Source organism: Pseudophryne corroboree, chromosome 11 (assembly GCF_028390025.1).
Source record: "Pseudophryne corroboree isolate aPseCor3 chromosome 11, aPseCor3.hap2, whole genome shotgun sequence".
Taxonomy (NCBI): Eukaryota; Metazoa; Chordata; class Amphibia; order Anura; family Myobatrachidae; genus Pseudophryne; species Pseudophryne corroboree.
This window is the reverse complement of record NC_086454.1, coordinates 116,421,069-116,430,795: the sequence shown is the minus strand read 5'-3', so window position 1 is coordinate 116,430,795 and position 9,727 is coordinate 116,421,069.

Below are 9,727 nucleotides of genomic sequence, written 5' to 3'. Positions count from 1 at the left end.
TGCTGTGGCCGCTTCCTTATGCCAGAGCTTAGCAGGAGGAGGCCAGGTGATGGAAGAGGGGAGCCTAGCCTGACTGTAGTGTGGGCAGTGCCGGGCTCAGGGCGCCACCATCTTGGTCAGGGTCACATGGTCAGCAAAGGCCAATCAGAGGCCTGATTCAGACAATCCTGCTGCAGCCAATCCTTGGGAAGGGCAAGGTATATCTGAGAGCATTCTGGGGCATTCTGATGCCACTGCAATGTCTTATGCAGCTAGTCTGCATGCTAGTGCTCTGTGCTCCCAGGTTCCAGAGTGTGCCCTTGCTTTCTGGTTCCTGTTGTACTGCAGTCCCGCTTTCTGGTTCCTGCCTACCTGGCTTCCATGCTCCTAGACCTGAACGGCTCTGAGTAGTCCATCTGCTGACATCATCCTTCTCCATTACCGCTTCAGTCTGCAAGGGAGTGACTCAGTCTCTGATCACGATAAACCGGCTCCTACACCTATCCCAGGTGAGTGAACCCGGATCTTCAGAACCCTCATCATATTCTTTTTCTTCATCTCTAAAATCTTCGTTTTGAATAATACACTTCATGAGATGGAACTTTATTCAGCCAGCCTGCTTCCATCCCGGAGAGATTGCCTCCCAATCTGAATTTAGCTCAAAGGCACCAGTACCAGCCGATACCTTGGTGCTGACACAGAAAAAACATTTTTGCAAATAACAACTCACACTACAGGGAGACACAGTGCTTATAGGTATGTGAAATAAGGCAGTGGGGTACAGCACACACAAGTTGTACAAAAATTAGAGATGTGCACTTGAAATTTTTCGGGTTTTGGGTTCGGTTCCGCGGCCGTGTTTTGGGTTCGACCGCGTTTTGGCAAAACCTCACCGAAATTTTTTTGTCGGATTCGGGTGTGTTTTGGATTCGGGTGTTTTTTTCAAAAAACACTAAAAAACAGCTTAAATCATAGAATTTGGGGTTCATTTTGATCCCAAAGTATTATTAACCTCAAAAACCATAATTTCCACTCATTTTCAGTCTATTCTGAATACCTCATACCTCACAATATTATTTTTAGTCCTAAAATTTGCACCGAGGTCGCTGGATGACTAAGCTAAGCGACCGACACAAACACCTGGCCCATCTAGGAGTGGCACTGCAGTGTCACGCAGGATGGCCCTTCCAAAAAACCCTCCCCAAACAGCACATGACGCAAAGAAAAAAAGAGGCGCAATGAGGTAGCTGTGTGAGTAAGATAAGCGACCCTAGTGGCCGACACAAACACCTGGCCCATCTAGGAGTGGCACTGCAGTGTCACGCAGGATGGCCCTTCCAAAAAACACTCCCCAAACAGCACATGACGCAAAGAAAAAAAGAGGCGCAATGAGGTAGCTGTGTGAGTAAGATAAGCGACCCTAGTGGCCGACACAAACACCTGGCCCATCTAGGAGTGGCACTGCAGTGTCACGCAGGATGGCCCTTCCAAAAAACACTCCCCAAACAGCACATGACGCAAAGAAAAAAAGAGGCGAAATGAGGTAGCTGTGTGAGTAAGATAAGCGACCCTAGTGGCCGACACAAACACCTGGCCCATCTAGGAGTGGCACTGCAGTGTCACGCAGGATGGCCCTTCCAAAAAACACTCCCCAAACAGCACATGACGCAAAGAAAAAAAGAGGCGCAATGAGGTAGCTGTGTGAGTAAGATAAGCGACCCTAGTGGCCGACACAAACACCTGGCCCATCTAGGAGTGGCACTGCAGTGTCACGCAGGATGGCCCTTCCAAAAAACACTCCCCAAACAGCACATGACGCAAAGAAAAAAAGAGGCGCAATGAGGTAGCTGTGTGAGTAAGATAAGCGACCCTAGTGGCCAACACAAACACCTGGCCCATCTAGGAGTGGCACTGCAGTGTCACGCAGGATGGCCCTTCCAAAAAACACTCCCCAAACAGCACATGACGCAAAGAAAAAAAGAGGCGCAATGAGGTAGCTGTGTGAGTAAGATAAGCGGCCCTAGTGGCCGACACAAACACCTGGCCCATCTAGGAGTGTCACTGCAGTGTCACGCAGGATGGCCCTTCCAAAAAACACTCCCCAAACAGCACATGATGCAAAGAAAAAAAGAGGCGCAATGAGGTAGCTGTGTGAGTAAGATAAGCGACCCTAGTGGCCGACACAAACACCTGGCCCATCTAGGAGTGGCACTGCAGTGTCACGCAGGATGGCCCTTCCAAAAAACACTCCCCAAACAGCACATGACGCAAAGAAAAAAAGAGGCGCAATGAGGTAGCTGTGTGAGTAAGATAAGCGACCCTAGTGGCCGACACAAACACCTGGCCCATCTAGGAGTGTCACTGCAGTGTCACGCAGGTTGGCCCTTCCAAAAAACACTCCCCAAACAGCACATGACGCAAAGAAAAAAAGAGGCGCAATGAGGTAGCTGTGTGAGTAAGATAAGCGACCCTAGTGGCCGACACAAACACCTGGCCCATCTAGGAGTGGCACTGCAGTGTCACGCAGGATGGCCCTTCCAAAAAACACTCCCCAAACAGCACATGACGCAAAGAAGAAAAAAAGAAAAAAGAGGTGCAAGATGGAATTGTCCTTGGGCCCTCCCACCCACCCTTATATTGTATAAACAGGACATGCACACTTTAACCAACCCATCATTTCAGTGACAGGGTCTGCCACACGACTGTGACTGAAATGACGGGTTGGTTTGGACCCCCACCAAAAAAGAAGCAATTAATCTCTCCTTGCACAAACTGACTCTACAGAGGCAAGATGTCCACCTCATGATCATCCTCTAAAAATATCACTGTGTACATCCCCCTCCTCACAGATTATCAATTTGTCCCCACTGGAATCCACCATCTCAGCTCCCTGTGTACTTTGTGGAGGCAATTGCTGCTGGTCAATGTCTCCACGGAGGAATTGATTATAATTCATTTTAATGAACATCATCTTCTCCACATTTTCTGGATGTAACCTCGTACGCCGATTGCTGACAAGGTGAGCGGCGGCACTAAACACTCTTTCGGAGTACACACTTGTGGGAGGGCAACTTAGGTAGAATAAAGCCAGTTTGTGCAAGGGCCTCCAAATTGCCTCTTTTTCCTGCCAGTATAAGTACGGACTGTGTGACGTGCCTACTTGGATGCGGTCACTCATATAATCCTCCACCATTCTTTCAATGGGGAGAGAATCATATGCAGTGACAGTAGACGACATGTCCGTAATCGTTGTCAGGTCCTTCAGTCCGGACCAGATGTCAGCATCAGCAGTCGCTCCAGACTGCCCTGCATCACCGCCAGCGGGTGGGCTCGGAATTCTGAGCCTTTTCCTCGCACCCCCAGTTGCGGGAGAATGTGAAGGAGGAGATGTTGACAGGTCGCGTTCCGCTTGACTTGACAATTTTCTCACCAGCAGGTCTTTGAACCCCAGCAGACTTGTGTCTGCCGGAAAGAGAGATCCAAGGTAGGTTTTAAATCTAGGATCGAGCACGGTGGCCAAAATGTAGTGCTCTGATTTCAACAGATTGACCACCCGTGAATTCTTGTTAAGCGAATTAAGGGCTCCATCCACAAGTCCCACATGCCTAGCGGAATCGCTCCGTGTTAGCTCCTCCTTCAATGTCTCCAGCTTCTTCTGCAAAAGCCTGATGAGGGGAATGACCTGACTCAGGCTGGCAGTGTCTGAACTGACTTCACGTGTGGCAAGTTCAAAGGGCAGCAGAACCTTGCACAACGTTGAAATCATTCTCCACTGCGCTTGAGACAGGTGCATTCCACCTCCTATATCGTGCTGAATTGTATAGGCTTGAATGGCCTTTTGCTGCTCCTCCAACTTCTGAAGCATATATAGGGTTGAATTCCACCTCGTTACCACTTCTTGCTTCAGATGATGGCAGGGCAGGTTCAGGCGTTTTTGGTGTTGCTCCAGTCTTCTGTACGTGGTGCCTGTACGCCGAAAGTGTCCCGCAATTCTTCTGGCCACCGACAGCATCTCTTGCACGCCCCTGTCGTTTTTTTAAAAATTCTGCACCACCAAATTCAAGGTATGTGCAAAACATGGGACGTGCTGGAATTTGCCCATATTTAATGCACACACAATATTGCTGGCGTTGTCCGATGCCACAAATCCACAGGAGAGTCCAATTGGGGTAAGCCATTCCGCGATGATCTTCCTCAGTTGCCGTAAGAGGTTTTCAGCTGTGTGCGTATTCTGGAAACCGGTGATACAAAGCGTAGCCTGCCTAGGAAAGAGTTGGCGTTTGCGAGATGCTGCTACTGGTGCCGCCGCTGCTGTTCTTGCGGCGGGAGTCCATACATCTACCCAGTGGGCTGTCACAGTCATATAGTCCTGACCCTGCCCTGCTCCACTTGTCCACATGTCCGTGGTTAAGTGGACATTGGGTACAACTGCATTTTTTAGGACACTGGTGAGTCTTTTTCTGACGTCCGTGTACATTCTCGGTATCGCCTGCCTAGAGAAGTGGAACCTAGATGGTATTTGGTGACGGGGGCACACTACCTCAAGAAATTGTCTAGTTCCCTGTGAACTAACGGCGGATACCGGACGCACATCTAACACCAACATAGTTGTCAAGGCCTCAGTTATCCGCTTTGCAACAGGATGACTGCTGTGATATTTCATCTTCCTCGCAAAGGACTGTTGGACAGTCAATTGCTTACTGGAAGTAGTACAAGTGGGCTTACGACTTCCCCTCTGGGATGACCATCGACTCCCAGCAGCAACAACAGCAGCGCCAGCAGCAGTAGGCATTACACGCAAGGATGCATCGGAGGAATCCCAGGCAGGAGAGGAATCGTCAGAATTGCCAGTGACATGGCCTGCAGGACTATTGGCATTCCTGGGGAAGGAGGAAATTGACACTGAGGGAGTTGGTGGGGTGGTTTGCGTGAGCTTGGTTACAAGAGGAAGGGATTTACTGGTCAGTGGACTGCTTCCGCTGTCGCCCAAAGTTTTTGAACTTGTCACTGACTTATTATGAATGCGCTGCAGGTGACGTATAAGGGAGGATGTTCCGAGGTGGTTAACGTCCTTACCCCTACTTATTACAGCTTGACAAAGGCAACACACGGCTTGACAAATGTTGTCCGCATTTCTGTTGAAATACTTCCACACCGAAGAGCTGATTTTTTTGGTATTTTCACCAGGCATGTCAACGGCCATATTCCTCCCACGGACAACAGGTGTCTCCCCGGGTGCCTGACTTAAACAAACCACCTCACCATCAGAATCCTCCTTGTCAATTTCCTCCCCAGCGCCAGCAACACCCATATCCTCCTCATCCTGGTGTACTCCAACACTGACATCTTCAATCTGACTATCAGGAACTGGACTGCGGGTGCTCCTTCCAGCACTTGCAGGGGGCGTGCAAATGGTGGAAGGCGCATGCTCTTCACGTCCAGTGTTGGGAAGGTCAGGCATCGCAACCGACACAATTGGACTCTCCTTGTGGATTTGGGATTTCGAAGAACGCACAGTTCTTTGCGGTGCTTTTGCCAGCTTGAGTCTTTTCATTTTTCTAGTGAGAGGCTGAGTGCTTCCATCCTCATGTGAAGCTGAACCACTAGCCATGAACATAGGCCAGGGCCTCAGCCGTTCCTTGCCACTCCGTGTGGTAAATGGCATATTGGCAAGTTTACGCTTCTCCTCCGACAATTTTATTTTAGATTTTGGAGTCCTTTTTTTACTGATATTTGGTGTTTTGGATTTTACATGCTCTGTACTATGACATTGGGCATCGGCCTTGGCAGACGACGTTGCTGGCATTTCATCGTCTCGGCCATGACTAGTGGCAGCAGCTTCAGCACGAGGTGGAAGTGGATCTTGATCTTTCCCTAATTTTGGAACCTCAACATTTTTGTTCTCCATATTTTAATAGGCACAACTAAAAGGCACCTCAGGTAAACAATGGAGATGGATGGATACTAGTATACTTATGGATGGACGAGCGACTGCCGACACAGAGGTAGCTACAGCCGTGGACTACCGTACTGTGTCTGCTGCTAATATAGACTGGATGATAATGAGATGAAATTAATATATATATATATAATATCACTAGTACTGCAGCCGGACAGGTATATATATTTATTATGTAATGACTGATGACGGACCTGCTGGACACTGTCAGCTCAGCAGCACCGCAGACTGCTACAGTAAGCTACTATAGTAGTATGTATCAAGAAGAAAGAAAGAAAAAAAAACCACGGGTAGGTGGTATACAATTATGGATGGACGAGCGACTGCCGACACAGAGGTAGCTACAGCCGTGGACTACCGTACTGTGTCTGCTGCTAATATAGACTGGATGATAATGAGATGAAATTAATATATATATATATATATATAATATCACTAGTACTGCAGCCGGACAGGTATATATATTTATTATGTAATGACTGATGACGGACCTGCTGGACACTGTCAGCTCAGCAGCACCGCAGACTGCTACAGTAAGCTACTATAGTAGTATGTATCAAGAAGAAAGAAAGAAAAAAAAACACGGGTAGGTGGTATACAATTATGGATGGACGAGCGACTGCCGACACAGAGGTAGCTACAGCCGTGGACTACCGTACTGTGTCTGCTGCTAATATAGACTGGATGATAATGAGATGAAATTAATATATATATATATATAATATCACAAGTACTGCAGCCGGACAGGTATATATATTTATTATGTAATGACTGATGACGGACCTGCTGGACACTGTCAGCTCAGCAGCACCGCAGACTGCTACAGTAAGCTACTATAGTAGTATGTATCAAGAAGAAAGAAAGAAAAAAAAACACGGGTAGGTGGTATACAATTATGTATGGACGAGCGACTGCCGACACAGAGGTAGCTACAGCCGTGGACTACCGTACTGTGTCTGCTGCTAATATAGACTGGATGATAATGAGATGAAATTAATATATATATATATATATATATATAATATCACTAGTACTGCAGCCGGACAGGTATATATATTTATTATGTAATGACTGATGACGGACCTGCTGGACACTGTCAGCTCAGCAGCACCGCAGACTGCTACAGTAAGCTACTATAGTAGTATGTATCAAGAAGAAAGAAAGAAAAAAAAAACCACGGGTAGGTGGTATACAATTATGGATGGACGAGCGACTGCCGACACAGAGGTAGCTACAGCCGTGGACTACCGTACTGTGTCTGCTGCTAATATAGACTGGATGATAATGAGATGAAATTATATATATATATATATATATATATATATATAATATCACTAGTACTGCAGCCGGACAGGTATATATATTTATTATGTAATGACTGATGACGGACCTGCTGGACACTGTCAGCTCAGCAGCACCGCAGACTGCTACAGTAAGCTACTATAGTAGTATGTATCAAGAAGAAAGAAAGAAAAAAAAAAACACGGGTAGGTGGTATACAATTATGGATGGACGAGCGACTGCCGACACAGAGGTAGCTACAGCCGTGGACTACCGTACTGTGTCTGCTGCTAATATAGACTGGATGATAATGAGATGAAATTAATATATATATATATATATATATTATAATATCACTAGTACTGCAGCCGGACGGCGGACAGGTATATATATTTATTATGTAATGACTGATGACGGACCTGCTGGACACTGTCAGCTCAGCAGCACCGCAGACTGCTACAGTAAGCTACTATAGTAGTATGTATCAAGAAGAAAGAAAGAAAAAAAAACCACGGGTAGGTGGTATACAATTATGGATGGACGAGCGACTGCCGACACAGAGGTAGCTACAGCCGTGGACTACCGTACTGTGTCTGCTGCTAATATAGACTGGATGATAATGAGATGAAATTAATATATATATATATATATATATATATATATATAATATCACTAGTACTGCAGCCGGACGGCGGACAGGTATATATATTTATTATGTAAAGACTGATGACGGACCTGCTGGACACTGTCAGCTCAGCAGCACCGCAGACTGCTACAGTAAGCTACTATAGTAGTATGTATCAAGAAGAAAGAAAGAAAAAAAAAACCACGGGTAGGTGGTATACAATTATATATATATTATATACAATTATATATATATATATATATATATATATATATTAAACTGGTGGTGATTAATTAAACTGGTGGTCAGGTCACTGGTCACACTATCAGCAACTTGCAAGTAGTACTCCTAAGCAGACAATCACAATATATACTGGTGGTCAGTGTGGTCACAATGGCAGTGTGGCACTCTGGCAGCAAAAGTGTGCACTGTACGTTAAAATATGTACTCCTGCTCTCAGACTCTAACTGCTCCCCACTGTCTCCCCCACAAGTCAGATATACATTCACACTATCACTTCAGCAAGTAGTAGTACTCCTCCTAATGCTCTCCAAAATTACTAAAGTAAATACTGTGTCTCTCTCTACTCTAGTCTCACTCTCTTCTCTATAAACGGAGAGGACGCTAGCCACGTCCTCTCCCTATGAATCTCAATGCACGTGTGAAAATGGCGGCGACGCGCGGCTCCTTATATAGAATCCGAGTCTCGCGATAGAATCCAAACCTCGCGAGAATCCGACAGCGGGATGATGACGTTCGGGCGCGCTCGGGTTAACCGAGCAAGGCGGGAAGATCCGAGTCGCTGGGCCCCGTGTAAAAAAAACTGAAGTTCGGGCGGGTTCGGATTCCGAGGAACCGAACCCGCTCATCTCTAACAAAAATAATAATTATTTTTACTTTTTTCACAAATTACTCACACTGCAGAGTCACAGTGCATATTTGTATGAACACAGTGCAGCATGGCACCAATTGAGCTTTCTTGAACACACAAGTTGTAAAAAATAAAACCACCAAGTGGAAAAAGCACCAGGCAAAGATAGATTTACAAATTCCTTTAATAAATATTTTTCTGATTCTATTTCATCCTAACTGACTCTGTTATTTAAAAGTGTTCCTTTTGGAGCTCCCTTTCCTAGTTTCCTGGGAATTATTGCACTTTCTTAGCCAAAAGAAAAATATGACTGAATGCAAAAAACTCTAGACCAATAGCCTTCTTCAATATTGACATAAACATTTACACTAAACTAATCATTTATAGCAGTGGCGTAAGTTTGTCCCAGTTGCCCGGAGGCAAGAAAAATATTGGTGTCCCCCCTATGTATTTCACTGTAAGCCTGCAGATTCTAACTATATGAAGCTACTACAAAACCATTGCAACTAGGCAGATCTATGTAGGGGTGGTAGTCATGTGACCGCCGGTCGGCTGACCGACAGTCACATGACCTCCTCCGTGAGCCCGACGGCTCACTATCCCGATGGTCCACTCGTGGGTGTCCACGACACCCATAGAGTGGGAATAGAACCCGTGGCGACCACAGGTCGCCACCGAGCCCGCAAGGGGCTTGCTGCACTCGCCCCTCCCCGCCGGGATCCCGGCGTCGGTATGCTGCCGGGATCCCGGCGTCTGTAAGGTGACCGGCGGTCAGGAGACCGCCGGTCACCCGTACTACACCCCTATGTAGGGGTCCAACCACACACTACATAGATCTGCTCAGTCCCTCCCAATGCTGATTATTTCTCTGACAATTTGCAAGTGTCATATCCATGATTAGAACCCACAACCTATTACACTGAAGCATGCACCTTACTGAGGGAGATATCTGCTGTTCCATAGGAAGTATGAGAATTCTAACTATACGAAGTTACTTGTAATTGTCAGAGAA